This window comes from Carassius carassius, chromosome 5 (assembly GCF_963082965.1).
Source record: "Carassius carassius chromosome 5, fCarCar2.1, whole genome shotgun sequence".
In the NCBI taxonomy this organism is placed as follows: domain Eukaryota; kingdom Metazoa; phylum Chordata; class Actinopteri; order Cypriniformes; family Cyprinidae; genus Carassius; species Carassius carassius.
Window position 1 is genome coordinate 33,046,577 of NC_081759.1, and position 22,828 is coordinate 33,069,404.

Genomic DNA, 22,828 nt, shown 5'->3' on the forward strand with positions numbered 1-22,828 from the left:
TGGAGATCATTATGTCAGGCTGATTGGGTTAGAATGGCAGACTTGACATGTTAAAAGGAGGGTGATGCTTGAAATCATTGTTCTTCCATTGTTAACCATGGTGACCTGCAAAGAAACGCGTGCAGCCATCATTGCGTTGCATAAAAATGGCTTCACAGGCAAGGATATTGTGGCTACTAAGATTGCACCTAAATCAACAATTTACAGGATCATCAAGAACTTCAAGGAAAGAGGTTCAATTCTTGTAAAGAAGGCTTCAGGGCGTCCAAGAAAGTCCAGCAAGAGCCAGGATCGTCTCCTAAAGAGGATTCAGCTGCGGGATCGGAGTGCCCCCAGTGCAGAGCTTGCTCAGGAATGGCAGCAGGCAGGTGTGAGCGCATCTGCACGCACAGTGAGGCCAAGACTTTTGGAAGATGGCCTGGTGTCAAGAAGGGCAACAAAGAAGCCACTTCTCTCCAAAAAAAACCACCAGGGACAGATCGATCTTCTGCAGAAAGTATAGTGAATGGACTGCTGAGGACTGGTGTCATATTCTCCGATGAAGCCCCTTTCCGATTGTTTGGGGCATCTGGAAAAAGGCTTGTCCGGAGAAGAAAAGGTGAGCGCTACCATCAGTCCTGTGTCATGCCAACAGTAAAGCATCCTGACACCATTCATGTGTGGGGTTGCTTCTCATCCAAGGGAGTGGGTTCACTCACAATTCTGCCCAAAAACACAGCCATGAATAAAGAAAGGTACCAAAACACCCTCCAACAGCAACTTCTTGCAACAATCCAACAACAGTTTGGTGGAGAACAATGCATTTTCCAGCACGATGGAGCACCGTGCCATAAGGCAAAAGTGATAACTAAGTGGCTCAGGGACCAGAATGTTGAAATTTTGGGTCCATGGCTTGGAAACTCCCCAGATCTTAATCCCATTGAGAACTTGTGGTCAATCCTCAAGAGGCGGGTGGACAAACAAAACCCCACTATTTCTGACAAACTCCAAGAAGTGATTATGAAAGAATGGGTTGCTATCAGTCAGGATTTGGCCCAGAAGTTGATTGAGAGCATGCCCAGTCGAATTGCAGAGGTCCTGAAAAAGAAGGGCCAACACTGCAAATACTAACTCTTTGCATAAATGTCATGTAATTGTCGATAAAAGACTTTGAAACGTATGAAGTGCTTGTAATTATATTTCATTACATCACAGAAACAACTGAAACGAAGATCTAAAAGCAGCTTAGCAGCAAACTTTTTGAAAACTAATATTTATGTAATTCTCAAATCCTTTGGCCATGACTGTACTCTTCTTTTTTTTTCTCTCTGAATAATGCAAATGTTATTTGCATTATGTTTAAGCATTTGAATTGTCACACTTAGTGTGTGCACAATAAGGCAACGCAAATGTAAAATAAATTTGCAATCACGACTGAATTTCGACAATATGCTAATCTAGTCTTCAGACTCGGTGCTTGTTGCCCATCTGGATTTCTCTGCGTGCATCTCATCTCACATATAAAGTCTCATCAGCTGTACATGCAAGCCGTTTCTGGCAAGATATCACAAATTATGGTGAATCTTAATGTCAAATTAAACTTTGCATGCATGATTTTCCCCAAATTTCTGTTAGAAGATATGTTTTCATATGTTTGGATGTTCAATCTCTTCTATTTTGCGTGAAAATGCTCTTTTATGGCTAGATTTTCTTATTTAAATTGTCAAGTAGTTATCAAAATACATCGTCAGCTAATAGTTTACTGAAAAACCCCTGCATGTTAGAGTTGGGTTTTGACACAAATGTCGTGATTCAGTTTAGATTCACAAGCTTGTAATTCGATGCAATATTAGATATATATATATCAGGTACAGTACATGCCAAATTTTCTCAAGGAAAAATATCTCTCAACTAATGCTGTAAAATATACACAAGAGTAAGTTGGTACTACTGTACATTACTATAATATTGAAGGTTAAAATTAACTGATTTGTAAGCAAATGCAAAAATAAAACTCAATTAAGTTTTATAATAAAGTTATAATGACATAATTATATATTATTATATATGCGTATTTATGCGCCTATTCATCAAAAATAGGAAATAAAAAAGCTTATTACTTCTAAATTATATTTTTTAATGTAAAAATCTCAATAACAATAGAATTAGACCTCAAACAACAGTACAAAATAAAAAACAAAGGCTGTTCATGACCTCTTTAACATACCTTCAGGTGTTTATTCATGTTTATTTTGTGCCGAAACTGGTATTAAAGCAGAGGAGATGATCATTTCATGTACACTTCTCGCTGTCGCCTCAATTTACAGCGATCTGTCACTCCACATTAAACAGTGGCAAAACTGAATTTATTGTTTGAATACTGTAATAAAATGGACAGAATTTGAAATATATAAAATATTTTAAAAAGTAACAAAGCAGAAAGCTTACTGTGATTTATTGAATGGGAGGCGCGCTAATGTTCTGTTCATTAACTGAAAACAGCCGCGATTCTTGGGATTTAAGAATTAATTAAAATTGCTTAAAAATACTGCTTATACACATTGAGATCATTAAACTAAATTCAACTTAGGTTTACTTTAATGTGAATGAAATTCCATAGTCTAATAATATTATTAATATATTACCATCAAAATCTGATGGAATAAAGGGCTATTTAAAATCAGAATTGGGTAGAGTTCACAAAAATAATTGTATAAAATATTTCAGCACTGACCAAAACACTAGAAAATGTAAATACACAGCCAAAATGTTTTCATCAGTTTGTTACAACATTTTGCGTATGTTATATATGAGTAGGTTTATGTTAGCATCTTTTGGGAATGAGTGGACCTTAACTTCAACTAATTCATTTCACAGTTGAAAGAAACTAAAAACAAACAATCACATTAGGCTTTTTCCCTCTGAATTATCTCATGTTTACAGCAAATTATCTTGCGTTCAGTGAATGATAGCCCTTGGGGTTATATTGTTCATGTGTGTGTGGCTTCATCCTGCCTATGAATCACAGAGCACTTTCAATGCTGGCTCAAACTACTGAACAATGTGATTACTCCAGCTGTCATCAGATTGAGCGATTTACACTGATCACCCAGTGCATGTCTCCTGAGTCACATCCTCTACTCGGACCCGCACACATACCTCATGCCTGCTCATATCCGACACTTGAGTCATACCTGCAACGCACACATTTTTACAAGAACAAATCCATACAATCTGAACCACACACACACACATCGGTTAAAGAGTAATGCGAAACTCACTCACACACTTTTGCAGAGTCATACCAATGGATCAAATCAGCACACACCTGTCGTTCATCACTTAAATCTCCTATCTGCCCACTCACATAGTGTATACTTGGATTTACAGTACTGTCTCTTTCTCTCATTTTTTTTATCAGCACTTTTCTTTCGCATTCGGAGTAAAAGAGACGGCAGAAAGTCAGTCAGAGGGATATAGCAGGGTGGAGGGTGAGGGATGTAATGCATTCTTCAGCAGGCATTCTTCAGTGGGACAATGTGTTGGTATGAGCAGTATGTGGCAATCTGCCCAAGTGGCTTCCAGTGCTGCCTAAAAGAATCATAAAGTAATAATAAAAATGCTGATACAGATAAGAACAAAGATATGTATACAGACATTCAGAAATGTCCAAACAAACACACATGTGCCTAAGTCCAACAGTAAAAACTGTGTGCTTTACTACTATAAATTATTGTGCATTACGTGATGACAGTAAAACAGTGCCTGACATATAGAAGCATGACATTTTGGCCAACAAGTGGAAACATTAAATATACCATCAAAGGCAGTGGTTTTCAACCGGAGTGCCTCAGCAAACTTCTGCAGGATGACTTAAACTTAATTTTATTATTTAAAAATGTGAATACTACAACAAAAAATTGAGATGTAAACAGAAATAACTTCCTTGTTTCTTTCTTTTGAAGAAAATACAAAATCTGAATCTTTTATTTCAACAGAAACTCCAGGGGAATTATATTACATTCCTTTGCATTTTAAGACCTTATTTGTTACCTTAAGTCTGTAAATACAGTATGTAAACTATGGTTAGGTTATAGCTTTGCAAGCTAACATTTTAAGGTGGCATCCTAATAGTGATATAATGAGAGTTGCATCGAAAAAAAATAAAATCAATCAAATACTGAAAAAAGTTACTAACAAAAAATATTTCATGTTCTAGGATGCCTTTCTGCTTGCTGCCAAGTGCTTTTATACCAACTCAATCTAAAACATCTGCTAATCCTATGATGTAGACAACCCTACTGAATTTAAATAAAGACACAACATTTTGAGGATCCGTCTCGTACAGACCTTGTAACTACGTTTTACTAAAGATTCAACATGCCATGAACCTCATAAAATTTGACTGGAAGTTTCTGGATTTGCCTAAGTTCTCATTATAACAACCCAGTAACAGCAAGCCTAAAAAAACTGGTGCATCATAATGGAAATCGCATGAGCAGAGTCAAACTGGAATCTGTGGATCTACGAAAGCCTTTGCTACAAAGACGATTGTCACTAAAGACAGTCAACAAATATTTTTAGTGTTTTATCACATGTCCATCTTGAGAAAGTCTATACACACAAAGCATATAATGCAATGACAGAAATTCGGGCAAGATTTAGTTTTTCAAGAGGACCCCAGAGTTGACTGAAAAATGTTAGGCACATTGTACCTTAAGTGGTGCAAAAGCTTGTCACTGGGATGATAACCTCAAAGGTGCTTTATTCACTTCTAAATGGTGCATATTAGTACCTTAAAGGATGCATTTTACTAAGGTACCAATACGCACCAGGTATAGAAATGATACAAAGGTGTATCCTTGAGAGTACAGCTCCAGTGACAAGCTAAAGGTGCAATTCTTAATCTGTGAAACACTAGTTTACCTGACCTTCTGCTTTGTATAATGTTGCACTAATGGATGTTTGTGCATTTTAAGTCTGTGTTCCTGTTATGTGGTGTTTGAGAGGACTCTTGAGGAGATAAAATAGCAGCCAGAGAATGCAAGAAGGACAGAAGACAGAAGGATTCTGCCATCGTGAATCAGAATGCAAAGCATTGCAGCTAAACTCATTCAATCACCCCTTCGCTTCCTCTATGGAAACAGACAGAAGGATAGATAGACTCTCAATGTGTGTGTGAGCTCTACTCTCTGCCCATTCCTCCATCACCTCTGCTCTGCCTGGGTCATCCGTATATTGATGGCTGGAAAAGGATGAGCGATCTGAAGCAGAGGAGTCGGTCTGCTACCCTAACCAATTTCTCACTGGTGAGTGAACTTGGCGAATCTTGGCAGGAAGATGTATTGAGTGTGTCTGTCTCCTGCCCTGAGGTCTAGAAATCATAATGTGGGTGTTATTATTCAAAGAACAGTTGCGATTGTTACAAAAATTGTATGTCTGTACAGCGTTTGAGTGAATCAGATAAATGTCTCTGTGATTGTGCCAGACAAACAGCGTTTGAGAATGATCAATCAGTACAGCAACAGTCGATACTCGTTATTCGATATTCGATATTCTCTGTCTATCTCGATTTTTTATTTTTCTCCCTTGTGCCAAGCCAATCCCTCCATCTTCCGTTTCTTTTGTCTTTTGCTTTGTCTCTCTCTCCTTTGCACCCCCCCCCCCCCCCCCCCCACAACTCCCACCTGGTTGCTCTACTGCAGTGTGCTCTGATTGGATGAAAGCGCGTCTCGAACCACTTTAACTTTGTCCAAGTTGGTTATACCATTGGCTATCTCAACCAGGCCTGGGTGAGAGAAAAAGGGAGGGCAGTGGGCATTCCCCTCGATCCCGCACCCACAGCGGGGAGGGCGCAGTGGGCATGACTTCGCAAGCTAGGCCCAGGCAGACTGGCGGCCTGCCTGGATAGGACTGGATGGAGCCGGACCAGCTTGTTTGGCCTGGAGGCCTTTAGAGAATAAGGTTTATTTGATCGGGCACATCCATGGACAGCTATCCAACAACAAAGATGGGCCCGAAGAGGGTGCCAGGAGACTGCTGAGTCATGTTTTCTTTCTCTTGCTTCATGCACAGATGTGCCGAATCCTAACACAATTGCTATATTTTTTTTATTAGAAAGCAAATACTTTGGCAGGTTTATTAAACTCTCAATAATTTACAGAAGCTGTTTCCTTCTCAAAGTCAGTTGAAACTTTGATCTCCTAACTGCAACTTTTTAATTTCGAAATGTGTCTGCAAAATTTACTATTGACTTCTTACCCTACTCTATTGCAACATCTCACAATCGTAACTTTGTTTCTCATAACTGCAACTTCATTTCTACCAAATTGCAATTTTACAATTGTGACTGTCTTGTTATTGCAACTTTGTTATTACTGAATACTTTGCAAATGCAACTTTATTTTTTTCCCAAATTGTGACTTGATATCCCATAATTGCAACTTTGTATTTCAAAAATATAATCCTTATTTCTACCAATTGTGACGTTATATCACATTATGTTGCAACTTCAACTTTCTATTAATTGCGACATTATAGTTTGTAAAGTTACTTTGTAATGTGACCTTTGATATTTCAAAATTTGCTATATCTTGCATTTCAAGTTCTCACAACTTTATTTGCAATGTGATTCTCCCAATGTGACGTCATTTAACAAATCTCGCAATTGCAACATCGTGGGATAAAAAAAAGTCAGAGTTACAAGATATATTGTGTTTTGTGACATTTTATGCTATCTTGCTATCTGACTAGATCATATTTTCAACTTTATCACAATTATTATTACTATTTTTTTTACTCTTTTGGCTCCCATAATATTTAGCTCATTTTTACAAAGAGTAAACTAAATGTGCTTTCATGTTGTCCACATTAGGAGATAGACAGCACATATAAAAGAGAGACTGTCGTATGTGGAAGGCTTTTCCAACTATAGAATTACACAGGACACTCAGAAATGAACATCCGCTGTTCTTCAACCCAAATTATGATGATGATATATGGTTGACTCATGGATTGTGTGACTACAGCGGGGCGGTGCCCTCAACCACTCCCTTTTATAACACTGTTCTGCTGGGTCATGCTTTGAAGACTGTTGAACAGACAGCTACAACAGGACGCTGGTGTCACAGTTTGCCACCTGCAGGTCCACTACAGTACTGCAACCATACATCACTCTTACCTCTATGTGCGAAATATTCAATTCAGTTTTTAACTTGCAGATTCATCTGTAAGGGAAATAGAAAAACATACCTTAGTTTAGTCAAAAAATATTACAGTCAAACCTTAAAAGAAATGTAAAAGAAAAGCGATGTTTTATGTGGCTTGTCTCATGTCTCAATGCCTTCGGCTAATGTAAGCAAGTCATGATCTTACTCTACCCCTTCCCCCCATCTCTTACTCTGCAATAATCTATCTCTATCCCTTCATTTATTTCTCTATGTACTGTGGAATTATTCTTCTCTCTTGTTCTAAATCTACCTTAGTCCCTCCCCCCGCTTTTCTCTATGCCACGTTGTCCTCAAATGCCCCGGTCTGGCGCTCTTTTTAGCTCATGCTGGTGCTTTTCCTGTCTGTCTGTCTGTCTGTCTGACTGTCTGTCTGTGTGTGTGTGTCTTAATGTTTCAGTGTTTCATTAAGCTTCATTGAATGGCAAAGGTTTGCACATTTTTATAGAAAAAGAAACAGTGGGCATCATTATTCCAGAAAACATATAAAAGAGTGAAAATAAGAAAGTAATATTTTTCCCTGCTCGTAAAATGAAGGAACAAGTTTTCATTGAATTATGTTGGACTTCTTTTCACGTACTTCATTCAACTTGTCACAAACAGAAAATAAATCCGGATTCATCTCATTTCCGTTTTGTTTGCATTGTAGGCAAAGTCTAACCTTTTATCTTGTAGAAACCATGCCCCCCACCCCACTCTCCGGTTATTCCCTGCTTCCATGTTAATTAACGTTCTATCACACTCTCTCTCTCTCTCTCTCTGATGAGTAAGGGGGTGGGAATTGGGGTGGATATCCGCATTGGTTGCCATGGCACCAGACAGCTCCATTTCTACCAATGCACATGAGTAAAGTGTGTGTGTGTGTGTTTGTGACTGTGAGACGCTGTGCAAATTGTGAATGTCTGTGTCTTAGTCTGTTATTCAGCTCAGCTGTACTGTGACCAATTAATGAGTTACTTTTGATTGTTTCCTAAAACAATCAAAAGTTCAGTGACAGATACAAAGAGGCAATCAAAAATTGCCTGTGCCTCGCAAGTGTGCAGAAGTGGGAGGGGATGATCTCAATTTCGTGTTACTTTGGATTTAACCTATTTGGATTTCACTATTTTGGTTGGGTACGTTTCACTTTCATTAGAGGCTATTATAAGAGCACATCTGTTGCAAAGCTTTCTATTCCTCTTAGAGCAGTGTCTCTGATCTGTTGCTGGCCTTTTGCTATTATTTCTCTCTTTTTCCAGAAGAGGGCAGTATTGTTTCGCAGAATCCCCTCACCCAGAATTCTGAACTATGACCATGGCTCTAAGGTCTTCAGGTTCAGCGTTATTTATCATGTGGTTCGAGTCAATGCGAGCTGAGAGTGATTATTAAAGTGAGAAATCAAAAGGGTTTTTGGTTACTGACGTGTTCAAGTCCTTTGCAAGAAAACAAGCAGAAATAGTTTTTTGGTCTTTTGGGAAGAAGCAACAAACTCTTCATGGGATCCAAATTTAACATAAATTGAAAAAAAAAGGTGGGCCAAAAATGGTGAAAAATACATTAGTCATGTTTTCATGTGTTTTTGTAAATTTTGGGGCACTACATAAAAAAAAAAAAAAAAAATAGTGTTTGGAAATACCAGAATGCACAAAGAAATGTACATTTAAAATACGCTTGCTTCATGGGTAAAGTATTTTTTCAGTGAGAAGATCAAATATGACTTAAAAACACATTTACAAAAAAAATTAATCCTAGAAGCATCGCAAAAGTCGCATGTCTTTGCTTCAACAAATCTGTCTAACTGAATAATTTGCTCAGAGAACAAAAAGAAAAGATGTTTCTCTGGTCACTCTGAAAAGTTGGAGCCAATGGCTGTCAAAGAAAATTATTGCCAAACAGTTCTGAAAAGAAAGCACCCAATATCTACAGAAGTGATTTTTATGTTTTTTCTCTTGAACATGAGGATGGAAACGTCTTTTTTTCCCCATAAAATGTTTTTGCCATATTTTTCCGGCTAAATTAATTTTGCAACTTTTGCATGTAAACAGCTAATAACAAATAACTGAGCAGAGCCACTTCATTGCTTGCTGTTTCCTTGGAGCGTAGGCACTGAACAAACTTGCAAAGACACACAGTAACAGTCACACACACACACACACACAGTCTCTCACAAGCACATACAGTCGTGGCCAAAAGTTTTGAGAATTACATAAATATTGGAAATGGGAAAAGTTGTTGCTTAAGTTTTTATAATAGCAATTTGCATATACTCCAGAATGTTATGAAGAGTGATCAGATGAATTGCATAGTCCTTCTTTGCCATGAAAATTAACTTAATCCCAAAAAAACCTTTCCACTGCATTTCATTGCTGTCATTAAAGGACCTGCTGAGATCATTTCAGTAATCGTCTTGTTAACTCAGGTGAGAATGTTGACAAGCACAAGGCTGGAGATCATTATGTCAGGCTGATTGGGTTAGAATGGCAGACTTGACATGTTAAAATAGGGTGATGCTTGAAATCATTGTTCTTCCATTGTTAACCATGGTGACCTGCAAAGAAACGCGTGCAGCCATCATTGCGTTGCATAAAAATGGCTTCACAGGCAAGGATATTGTGGCTACTAAGATTGCACCTAAATCAACAATTTATAGGATCATCAAGAACTTCAAGGAAAGAGGTTCAATTCTTGTAAAGAAGGCTTCTGGGCGTCCAAGAAAGTCCAGCAAGCGCCAGGATCGTCTCCTAAAGAGGATTCAGCTGCGGGATCTGAGTGCCACCAGTGCAGAGCTTGCTCAGGAATGGCAGCAGGCAGGTGTGAGCGCATCTGCACGCACAGTGAGGCCAAGACTTTTGGAAGATGGCCTGGTGTCAAGAAGGGCAACAAAGAAGCCACTTCTCTCCAAAAAAAACCACCAGGGACAGATCGATCTTCTGCAGAAAGTATAGTGAATGGACTGCTGAGGACTGGGGCAAAGTCATATTCTCCGATGAAGCCCCTTTCCGATTGTTTGGGGCATCTGGAAAAAGGCTTGTCCGGAGAAGAAAAGGTGAGCGCTGCCATCAGTCCTGTGTCATGCCAACAGTAAAGCATCCTGCCACCATTCATGTGTGGGGTTGCTTCTCATCCAAGGGAGTGGGCTCACTCACAATTCTGCCCAAAAACACAGCCATGAATAATGGTACCAAAACACCCTCCAACAGCAACTTCTTCCAACAGTCCAACAACAGTTTGGTGAAGAACAATGCATTCTTCGAACAATGCAAGGTCTTCGCTTTGAGGACGATCCTCTTCACTAAGTTAAACAAAAGGGCCTCTCCAGCAGTCTCTAAGTCAAACACTCTTCCTAGAGAAAACTACGGTGGCCGAGACAGCTCACCACGCTGCAACTTAAGAAAACACATGCAAATTGAAAAAACATCAGCAAGTGAAGAAAACATCTTCATCAGTTTGACAACACAAGTATTGCAAATCATCACAACACATGCATATAGCGAAACGCGCTGCAAATCATCACAACGCTTGCATACAACGAAACGCGCTGCAAATACTTCACAACACATGCATATAGCGAAACGCGCTGCAAATACTTCACAACACCTGCATATAACAAAACGCGCTGCAAATACTTCACAACACATATAAATTAAGAAATGCTGCAAATCCTCACAGCACATACACATTAAGAAACAATTAATGAAACATTGCAAATTTATTTTCATTAACCTTGAAATTATATTTAGTTGAGAATATTAAAGTTAGCCATCTTAAGTAACGTTTTACATTTAATCATGTAATTATTCAGCTTATTTAGGCTAATAATATCCAAAAGATAATTGTCAAACTGATGAAGATGTTTTCTTCATTTGCTGATGTTTTTTCAATTTGCATGTGTTTTCTTAAGTTGCAGCGTGTTGAGCTGTCTCGGCCACCATAGAAAACACTGACACAGTTACACTGTAACCCTTACTGCGTAAGAGGATGCCTGTGCATGCACACACACAGCTGTGCATAGGCCCCACAGAGAGGTACAACTATGCGGATGTCTTGAGTCCGGTGCACAAAAAAGACAATAGAGCCTTTGACAGTTCGACTGTTTCTGTATTCCACTATAGTCAAAAGGCCTGTAGTTGTCCTTTGTTTTTCTCTCCAGCCTAAAACTTTCAAATGATTTGTTTTATAAAAGTTATTTTTACTCCCATCAATTTCCAGAAAACTATGCATAGTGTAATTAGATTTCCATTTCAAAACAAGTTTCAAAAAGTCACGAGATTCAAAATCACTGGACAGATTTACACGTACTTGAGACGTTTATGGATCCTTTTTTTACATGCTTCTATTTTTGGCTTTACTAGACAGGTTAGAGAGTTAACCACAGGCATATTTTAAGGAATATTCTGTACTCAGTTAAGCTCCATCAACCGAAATTATAGCGTAATTGTAGATTGTTGATTACCACAAAACAATTCCAACCTGAAATACTGTCAATAGTATAGCCACAAGACATAAACAATGTGTTAACATCATAACAACTTCTCTTCCATTTAACATATAAACCCTAAAAAAAGGACTGTAAAAATTACAAAACTTAATACACGGTATCAACTAAAGAATTGCTTATATACAATTTGTGCTTTTAAATCTCAAAAATTGAAAACTTACACACTTCAATTTTAAGTTTCTAAATGTAAAAGTGGAACAAAAAAAAAGTTGACTTTTTTTTATGTGGTAATTAATTAGTCATTGTTAAACAAACACTGTAATTGAGTCATATTGAACCCAGAATATTCTTTTAACTGGCCGACACAAGGAATCTAACCCCACGGATAGTTTCCACCCTAAGAGGCCTCTCTGGGTAGGTCAGTGTGTTAATGTATGTCTCTCTGAATGTATGTGCATGAGCACTGTAAACATACAGTGCCGCTCTGAAAATGCTGCACCCTGTGACCCTGGAAACTGCAGTGCAACAAGTTCATTCATATACATGCGTACACACATACACCCAGCAGAGGCCTCTCTGGGAAGAAACACACATGCCTTCTCCATCTGACACCGCCAGCAAACACACACACACACACACACACACACACACACGCATGTTTAGCTTCCTTTCTTTAACAGCAGATAAATGCAGGGAAAACACTGACCCCCTGCTAATTATTGTGCTCGTAAACACAATTTCTGTCCATTAGGATGAAGTCACATGTCCATTAACACTGATCATGCTGTAGATGGACTAGATCTGAATTTAGAACAAACATTCAGGAACAGATCTAAATGAAAACACATAAATAGTCCCAGACACTGTACTCGAAAATATTCATTTGGTCAAATAAGAGACATTCTGTGTCTCTTGATGACCAGTGAATGGCAGAAAAGGAATGAAGAAAAAAATACCCCTCAATGAGTTGCTCAGTGAATCTGTGCCAGAAGTCTGAAACTGTATCAACATACATGTTGCCTGTCAAACTACATTCCAGGTCTGTTCTTTCTCTTTCTGGCTTGAGAACGGACACCTCAGTCATTTACCTTTTCAAGGAAACTCATAGCTCTTTCATTGTTACTGGTATTCTGGCTTCTCAGATTCCACTGAAATGGATGTCATAAGGGGAGTTGGGTTTCCAGTTTCACATTTGTCTTATTTTCTGACAAAGACACAAGCCATTCCAAGATTTCTCTTTAACCAGATGCATTAAAGGTCTAAATCTAGTCAGAATAGCATTTAAAGTCAATCAAAATGTATTCTATTTTGTGTTTTATTGCATGCTCCTGATCTTCTTATGATTATCAGCACATTTTTCAAAATAAAAAAAACGGTTTGTTTTTGTAATATTTAACCAAAATACAAAACAACTTTATTTTCTTCTAAAACAACTTTCCACAACTCCCTTTCCGCAGATGTCACTATAAGGCCTTGTGGGTAATGTTAATAAACAACTTATGCAAGTTAGCTTAGGCACTGTTTTAGCAAACTTAACCAACTTAATTTAGTTTTTTTCATCAAATCAACTTTCAACAAACAAATTTCCACCCCAAATTTTTCTGATTGAGTATTATGCGTTTCCCTCAGAAATACACACAACACACACTATACTGAACTGTTAAAATAAAACTGAAATCTTGTTACTTCTATAATGAGATATACATTATAGAAGTATCATGTTGTGAACAGCACTTCATGTTGTCTTTAACTGTTGAGTACAGTGTGCGTTTTGTGTGAGCACCGGTATATGATTTACCACATGCTTCTCTGGACTTCTACATAAGAAAGTATAATAAACACAGCGCTCACTTAGCTTTCTTCAACTGCCCTGGCTGACTTTCATACACACAGTCTCATTCTGTCATGTGTAATGTACACAGAGAGGCACTCTCATGTTTTCCTAAGGCATGCTGGATGTCTAATGATGTGTTAGGAGACATTTCTGCTGGATAAAGTGAGCAAACACAAGGTGACCATTTCAGATCTGCAACATTAGTCTGAATAACAAATGGAGCACAAAAGAATGTTATAAACAAATGATTCTGAAAAACATTAGACATTTAAGAGAGAGCTTATTTCATCGAAATTAATCTGTGAATTAACGCTGGAATGTGATTTCTCTCCGTGGTTGGATTAACTGCTCAGAAAAATGCCTGGAACGTGTCCTGCGGTGCCTCCCTAAAGCAGTGCTGCAGGAAGCTGAAAGAAACCGGGAGTGAGCTATTTCCAATTCGGTTCGCTGATCCCTTTTTGCGGATTTCTCATAGAAAAGAACAAATAAATTAGATCTCTTTATTATGTACACATAACAGTGTATATAATATTATAGAAGAATATAAAATGTATTGAAAATACCTTAGTAATTTCCTATGGGCCTAAATTTCAGAAAATAGTTACACACAGCAAATATTCGTCAAAACAATGGGATTAACGACAGTTATTTCAGTCATTATGAACCATTCTCATGATATTTTCTGAGGCTTAATTATCAGAAGATCAATTATCTTCTTATTCTCCCTGAGAAATACACATGCAGTGTTTTTATTAAATGTGTATTTCTGAGGTTTTGTAAAAATAAAACATTACACATATTACAAATCTGATATGATAATAATCATCTTCTTGTTATGGACAACATTTTTTTTTTCCTAAATAAATTAGAAATATTTGTATTTTTTGTATTTATAATGACTGTATTTTCATATGTGAGAATTGCATCACTAACGCTTATAATGCACAACCATAAACAAACACACATGATGTTCCTGTGGCTCAGTGGTAGAGCATTGCGTTAGCAGTGCATAAGCAGTGTTGGGAAGGTTACTTTGGAAATGTAATAGGTTACAGATTACAAGTTACCCTGTTTAAAATGTAATAGTAGTGTAACTTTTTCAATTACTTTATTAAAGTAATGTAACTAATTACTTTTGAGTACTTTTTGATTACTTTTCTAAATTTGTGAAAATTAAAGAATAATAAATAAAAGCATATACATCAACTTAAATACAGTTATCTAATAAGCATGTGACGTATTCTGTGTAATAAACTCCTGAAACATTGGTGTTTTTTTTAAACTGCTGTCTCTGTATATGATGATAGTTTTCTCAAAATAAGTAAAATGCACATGAAGTGACACAGAGCAGTTCTAGAAATTATGTTTATGTGCTCGTGTACTCCTATATTGAGGCAGCAGAGGTTGAAAACACTGCGAGCTTCAGTAGGCCTATGTGTAGTAAATGAAACCATGTCTTTGCCATTAATTTACAGGAGGGGCGGACTGGGAAAAAATTCTGAATAATTCAAACTTATACAAACAAATTCATGGACAAAACTATTTTTTGTGTGGACCTGACATAAAAAAGGTTTAAATCTTTAATTTGGGGACATGCAAAATAATTAAAAGTTCTCTCCTGAACTGCACCTTCACTTCCATTTTTCTCTTCAGGCTCTTTATTTTGCCCTGTTATCCATCTCTCTCATGACTTTAATACTCAAGATTGAACAAAACTATACTTTACAATACAATACTCTACAATGCTACAATATCTTTATAGAAAAATCCTAATACTGTACATGAGTCATGTTTTTTCCCTTACAAAAATTAACCTTGCTTTTATTAGCCTATATAAAAGTAAAATAACCTTGATTTATTTTCTTTTCTTTTGCAAATGGATAAATAAATACATTTGTAAAATAATTTTACATTTTTGGTTATCACAGTTAAACAATAGTAACCATTTTCTCTGTATTTATAGTTAAATATTAAAATGTTAATTTTCGTAAGGGTTGTGGTGTTGTCTGTCGTAGCTCCCCCTAAACCTATAAAAAAATAGGAATTTCTTTTCAGCTAAATTACTACTGTAACATTACAACAGATAATAATAATGTCCTTTATATAGTATTTTGAGTGATGTCTGATGAGCAACGTGCTGCTGCTTGATTAAATAAATAAAAAAACAAAGACAAAAAGGCATCTTTACAGATGAAACTGACCTGAAACCCTGAACAGTAGTTCAGCTTCTCTGCTCCAGCAATCCTCTCTTCCTCCCTCTCTCATCCTCTCTCTCTCATCCTCTCTCTCTCTCTCTCGCATTGATTACTCTGAGTCTGATCCAAACCGTTTGGCGGAGGCGCGGAGAGCGCGCGCGTCATGACTAACAATTCATGATTTATTAGAGATTTAATTATCAAATGGCAAAAAAATAAATAAATAAATAAATAAATTATCAAATGGCGGATTCGCAAATGATCGCTTTAGTACATTCGGCAGGCAATTATACAATAATGATATTAAATAGTGGGGCAAAATCGGCTGCCAGGTCACCGGGAATTGTCCCGGTTCTCCCGGTGTCCAGTCCGCGCCTGATTTCCACAGACACGCAGAACGTGCAGGAGTCATATATTGCATTTTTGGGGCTTTATATTAACAGACACTAGTCGATGTCATGTTTTGATTCAAGTGTACTGACCTACTTTTGATTTAGTCATCCAAAATGTGGGATATTCCGTCCGCGTTAGGCATTTCGTTTTTATGACTGGATTCTACGAACCAGAGTGTGTTTCCGCATCCCGGAAATTATTAGGGCGGTATGTCTCAGAATAGTCAGTGCAATTTGGGAAAGAAATCAGTTAAATCTGTATGTGGATGTGTGTAAATATTCAAATGTAATCCCCTTTGTAATCGTAAAAAAATTCATAAGTAACTGTAATTTAATTACTCATTTTTTCTTAGTAACTGCAACTAATTACAGTTACAATAATTTTGTAATTAAATTACGTAACGCCGTTACATGTAACTAGTTACTCCCCAACACTGTGCATAAGGTTGTGGGTTCAATTCTCAGGGAACACACATACTGGTAAAAAAAAATGTATAGCCTGAATGCACTGGAAGTGGCTTTGGATAAAAGCGTCTGCTAAATGCATAAATGTCAATGACATGAGCTCTGTGATTCAATGAAGAAAGAGCAAAGTAATGGAGCAGAACTTTATGTCCTTTTCACACCATTTGTCAAATTTCCCTCAAGAATCTGTGTGTACCAGTACAAGCTGCTCAGTTTCAACTCCTCCGGTCTCTAGTCACACATACAGCAACCGTGGAAACCCACTTCCTGTCATTCTTTGGACTATTCTGGGATGCATGTGGATGCACTGTTCCAATCCCTGTAGCACCATTAACAATCATAAACTAGAATAATTATTACAGGAGTAAATCTTTTAGTCATCCTAGCAGCCCTCCTCTCAATACCCATATAATCTAATAAAAAACAAGCCAAACCTATAAGAACACTGTCAGGACTCTATAGTGTAATTTACAGCACACTACTTCTGATCTATTTCTGGATGGAGAATTGTGTCCCTGTTTTGGTTGGAGGCCCAGGGAGATAAACAGTATCTTTAGTAGATGAGAGTGTGTGTGTGTGAGTGTATGGAGAAATAGATGGTATTTTTACTCAGCTGGGTCAGACTTATCCCTAGGCATCTCTGTCTCACTCTCTCTCTCTTCCTCTACCACACTGCTAACCATGTCAGATTCCAATTCAGAGTTTCTCTCTCTGTTTATGTGTCCTGTTTTCTTCCGAATTCTCCTCTGATCTTAGCTCTTACATCTGTCAGCTACTTGCATCATTAATATTAGTGTTTAGCCAATTATAATAAGGTCTACTTCTATATGCAAACTGTAAGAGTCTGGAGAAATCTTTCCAAAAAATCCATATTTATATTTAACATTATGTTTTTATGGTATGTGGTACTTAATATGTTATGCCATTTTAGCTTTTGTTATAAGAACACTATAGATTAGCTGTGCTAATTTAAGAGACACTACCATTTTTAAAGTTCAGTCAGTACGATTTTAAATTTTTGATGATTTTTTAAAGAATAAATTAATATTTTATTCAGCAAGAATGCATTAAAGTGATCAGAAGTGACAGTCAAGACATTTATAATGTTCCTAAAGATTTCCATTTCATGCTGTTCTTTTTTAAGTTCATAAATTCATAAGCTTTCAGCTGATTTCAACACTTATAATAAGGAAAAAAATCATATTAGAATGATTTCTGAAGGATTATGTAACATAGAAGATTGGAGTAGTGGCTTCTGAAAACTCAGCTTCGCCATCACAGGAATAAATCACATTTTAAAAGATATTAAAAAGAAGTTTTATTTTAAATTGCAACAATATTTCACAATTATCACTGTTTTTATTTGTTTTTATTAAATAAGTCACTTTTATAGTTTCAAGTTTGAACTGAAGAGTCTTATTTCTAAAACATTTAACACATAACATTTAATCCACCCCAACTTTTGAATGGTAGTGTTCATATGAACATTCAGAAGCTGAACACATCTGGGATCATTCATATTGGCAAAGCGAAAACCAGATACAGTCTTCAATATATTTCCTCCATCGTTGCTTTTCTATATTTAAATACAGACTGTCAGACTTCATCTAGCTCAAACAATCTTATTTGCTCCTTTACATATATCAACCGAGAACTGAATTTTAATGTTTTGGACAGTCAATTTTAGACATGCGGCACATTCTTCTCTTCTGAATTTAGCAAGCAAAATGCAAAGCACTTGCTAATTATGGATCGAGCAACTTGATGCTTGTTTTTTTTCATAAAGGCAAAGACTGGCAAAGTGGTGAAGAGCTGCTTTGTATTCTTTTACTCACATATGACAAAAGCAATTATGATAAGCAGTTATAACATTACTGGTATTATCTAAATAATAATATAGCCTAATTCTACTTCAATACTACTACATAAGTTAAGAATACAGATCCTTAAGGGACTATAAAAGTGAATGACAACATTACATTGAGCTAACAATAACAAAACATATGTATTTAGTTTGATTAATCAAAGCAAATACAACTGAGGATACATGTGCCCACACAAAAGAGCTTTGTCCACAGGTTCGTTTCTTTTCTTTCTCTTCCTATGAACTAACAACAGAAAAAAGCAGAAAAAGAGTAAGAGAATACGAGTAAGAGTGAGAGAGGGAGGTGGGAAAAGGCACTTTCGGTCAGTTCATATGAGGCATGACGGTTTTGGCAGTTGCTCTGGGCAACATGCCATTGTTTACATGTGGGAGGGATTATAATAGTTCTGAGCGACGCCATTGGCCGAGGTCAAGTTACACTCTATCAACAATGATTTTGAAATCTTGTGGCGTACCCAGCAGTGCTTCCAATTCATCTCACAGAGCCTGCTATGTAAATTAAATAACTTTACTAAATGAACGCTAGGGCCATGAAAGGACCAGAGTGTTGGAAAAAGCTGACATAAATGGCTTCATACACCTCAGATGTTCACGTGTCGCTTTTTAGAAAGCAGCAGTTCATATATGCACCTTAGATGATTTCTCATTAATTATACACAAACGCTGTGGTTTAAATAATTTATTATTTTCAAGGCAGAGTGTGAAAACTTCAGACATTGCGCAACAGCACAGGAAGACAGAAGTGGAGCAAAGGTAAGGGGAGGAGAGTACTTAAAAATCCCACGGACACACTAACAACAAATAAAACACTTTCTACAACATCTGAGAACACGCAATGCTCATTCATCAAAAAATAAATGAATAAATAAATAAAAGAAATTGTAGGATATTCATAGATCTGCAAGAAATACATACAGTAATTGAAATCTAATCTAATGGGTTCTCCAGTTGTCATCTAATTCAGTTTACCCACCAAGAGCACAGCCTGCCCGTAATCCGAACTTTGACCTCTGAAGGACCATTGTCCCTCATGACCTCATCGTCTCCTTTGACACACACAATGGGAGTCATCATGACCTCTCGCTCCTCAGTTTGAGCCAGCAGAGCAAAGACGTGTGAACTAATCAGATTAAAAAGAGGAGGAAAGGGAGGAGATCAGACTGAATCAGACACAACAAGAACAACTTTTTAATCACAGATGCCTCCTCTTTGATTTTGGTCCACTTTTCTCATTTTCTCTCTATGAACACTAAGTAGGTGGATTCATCAAGTGCTGACACAGGTTTGTGAGTAAAACAAGTGTTGAAAGTCCACTATATGACCAGTGGTGTGTGTGTGTGTGTGCGCGCGAGCGGTCAGCATGAGGGGAGGATGATGACTGGATAACCTTCACATGTGCCTGTTGTTATTTTCCATAGGGGTCAGCCACTAAGAATTCACGGCATGCAAAGACCACATGAGTCTTTTTTCCTAGTAAGCCCTTTCCTCTTCCTCATTCTCAATCTATATCACCACCTCCCTTTTCTTTCCCTCATTTATCAGTTTATCTGCCACGGATGCTTTCATTCTCCATAACCACGAAACTTGTGATAAGAGACTAAAACCAAGTTCAAAAAGAGTGGCTATTTTAGGTGGTTTCCCCTGAGGATATCCTTTTGGACATGCTGCATATTTTCAAACTCACATGCACATTACCACCCAACCACTGCTGAACCTGCGCACGCTTGTGCAGAAAGTTACCCGACAACTTTTGCAGGCTGTGCACACACGACATTAATGCAGCTTGAGCATAAACAATTCAAAGCCCTTTAGCAAGTAACTGATGAGCAACTGTATAGATTAGAAGAGAGAAGAACGACTCTTACATCCCATGGATTATCAATCAACGGGCAGCACATGCAGACAGCTGTGAGGAACCGCTTTGATGCCGTCTGAAACTGTGTCTCTCTGTGTGTGTGTGTGTGTGCCCCCTCAAAACACCAGGGAGAGAAAAACAGAGAAAGTCTCTATTTCTGGATGCAGTAGATGTCTGGTTGTCTGAACAAAGGAGACACAGATGAGACAGAGGAGAAAGACAGCAGCTGAGTCCATCATACACTGCGCAGCGAGCAGACCCTCCGTCAGGATTAATACAAATCCACTAACACATATACGAACACACCAGATGAGTATACTGTATACTGAAACACACACACACACGTATACGCATACAGAATATAATACATACAGATATTCGTTCAAGTATGTAGTAACACCACTGTAGATGGGACACAATATTTTTCACTGATTTTACAGCAGACATAATGTCAACAATACTTTTATCAAATATTTATGTGCAAATCGAACACAACTGCACATGCATAGTCCACTAAACAGATTCTAATCCCAACAAAGTGGAATACTGTTACATTTTTCCAGATAAACGTTTAAATGGCCATGTATGTAGAAAGCATATGTGCTAACTTTAGACCCTCCCATGAAGTGAAAAACTGTACTGAAAAAAACATGCTTACGGTACCCAAACTTAACCTCACAAACACACTTTCACACACGGCATGCAGCCAGACTCCAGAAATCTACTTACCTACAACTCCACAACTTCATCTGTTTGTTCCGTGCAGTGACCATTCTTTATATTCATACACAGATAGATATCTAAAAGAACACATATAACACATGCTCTGCTATTCTAGTTACTTTCTTTCTTTAAGCGTCAGTTAAATCCAGTTTCAACCTCCACCCTAAACTAAAATGAGAGTGAGAGCGAGAGAGTGGTAGAAGCTAGTGAACACTCCAGACGCAAACCCTCAGTGAAAAGACCACTGGCACTTTTCTGCATACTCTTCCACCCCCCACCCTCCTCTACTCCGCTCCGCTCCGCTCTCCTGCCCTCCCCTCTCAGAAACGCAGTCCTGTAGCAGAACAGAAGCCATCTGGTACAGTCCAAAGTCCGCTCCAACTCCAGCGCATGTGCGTGTGTGAAACAGAGGAAGAAATAAAAGTACACTGTTTGCACTGTATTGAGTTTGCATCCCTGCAATGTGTGTAGTTATGAGAGTATATGTTTGATTTATGTCTGTGTTTTTTTGAGAAAGGACCAATGGCAATCCTGGCTTACTTGCTGCCGTAGGCAAGAAAATAAATTAGGCAAGAAGTAGAAATAAAACACTTTTTAACAGCTTAGTACTATGCTGTACGAAGCCCCGCACATGCCACACAGGAAAAAATATAAGGCTAAATCTTCTGCATGATTTACTAATTCGTTCCCTTAATGTACTAAAACGTGCACACGATTACTATAGCGTTCCCCCTCGATTTACTATTGCGTTCACTCGATTTATAAATTGTGCGCACGATTTACTTATTTCTTTCCCTCAATCGAGCAAACACAACAGTAAATCGAGGGAACGCAATAGTAATCGTGTGCACGTTTTAGTACATTGAGGGAACGAATTAGTAAATCGTGCGCACAATTTATTTATTTTTTCTTGCATGTCATGTGCGGGGCTCCGTAATGCTGTATACAGTATGAGTTAGTTTAGTGGTACAACACTGCTTTCATTTAATGTGCACGGGGCATGATACTTCTGCATTTATTGGTTAATCTTCTTACGCGTTACATTACGTACATGTTACATGTTAATCTTCTTTTAAGGTACAATTAACAGCCATAAAAGTATAAAAATAGCACAGTATAAGATCTGGAAAAAAAGGAAAATCTGAGCTTTTTACAAAATGAACTTTATTCCTCAAAGACTGTATATTGGTTTATTCCACAAAGATAGATCATATACAGTATACAGTACATAGTACATTATATACTTCAAAAGATTGTAATCATGTTCTGACCATGCTGATTGACAGGATTAGATTACACTTTCATTTAAAGGGGTCATATGATGCGATTTCAAGTTTTCCTTTCTCTTTGGAGTGTTACAAGCTCTTGGTGCATAAAGAAGATCTGTAAAGTTGCAAACACTAAAGTCTCAAACCCAATGAGATATTCTTTATAAAAGTTAAGAGTCAACCACGCCCTCCTAAAACACCTTGTTTAAACACGCCCCCCACATGTCTACATCATGATGTGGGAAGATTTGCATAACGGCACCCAAATGTTCACGCAAAGAAAGAAGGCTTAACTTTGATTCTCGCTGTTGCCGTCGGAAACCATGTTGTGGAGACGCTGTTTCATTGTGAAAGCAAAAATATTTTATTTGGCCTTCCAAGAGGACACAACTAGAAATCAGTGGCTAGGTTGCATTTACAACACTGTTCCAGAACTGTTGGAGGACTGTTTCCTGATCCTGGGAGAGAAGAATACAATGTTCTGACTCACAGTCTGTAAGTACGTTTACATTCGTTTACTGATGATTCAAACGTGAGTTTAGAGCGTTGAAGAGTAGCTCTTGTTGTTTGTTGTTTCTTCAATCACAAA

General features: G+C 37.6%; 1 long non-coding RNA gene across 1 annotated transcript; it reads right to left on the reverse strand.

Moving 5' to 3' along the window:
* Positions 1–19,281: 19,281 nt before the first annotated feature.
* LOC132140422 (uncharacterized) lies at positions 19,282–21,184 on the reverse strand. Its single transcript, XR_009433804.1, has 3 exons — positions 20,978–21,184; positions 20,259–20,430; positions 19,282–19,513 (listed from the first exon to the last, which is right to left on the reverse strand). It is a non-coding gene; the product is annotated as an uncharacterized LOC132140422 (long non-coding RNA).
* Between the last annotated feature and the right edge of the window lie 1,644 nt (positions 21,185–22,828).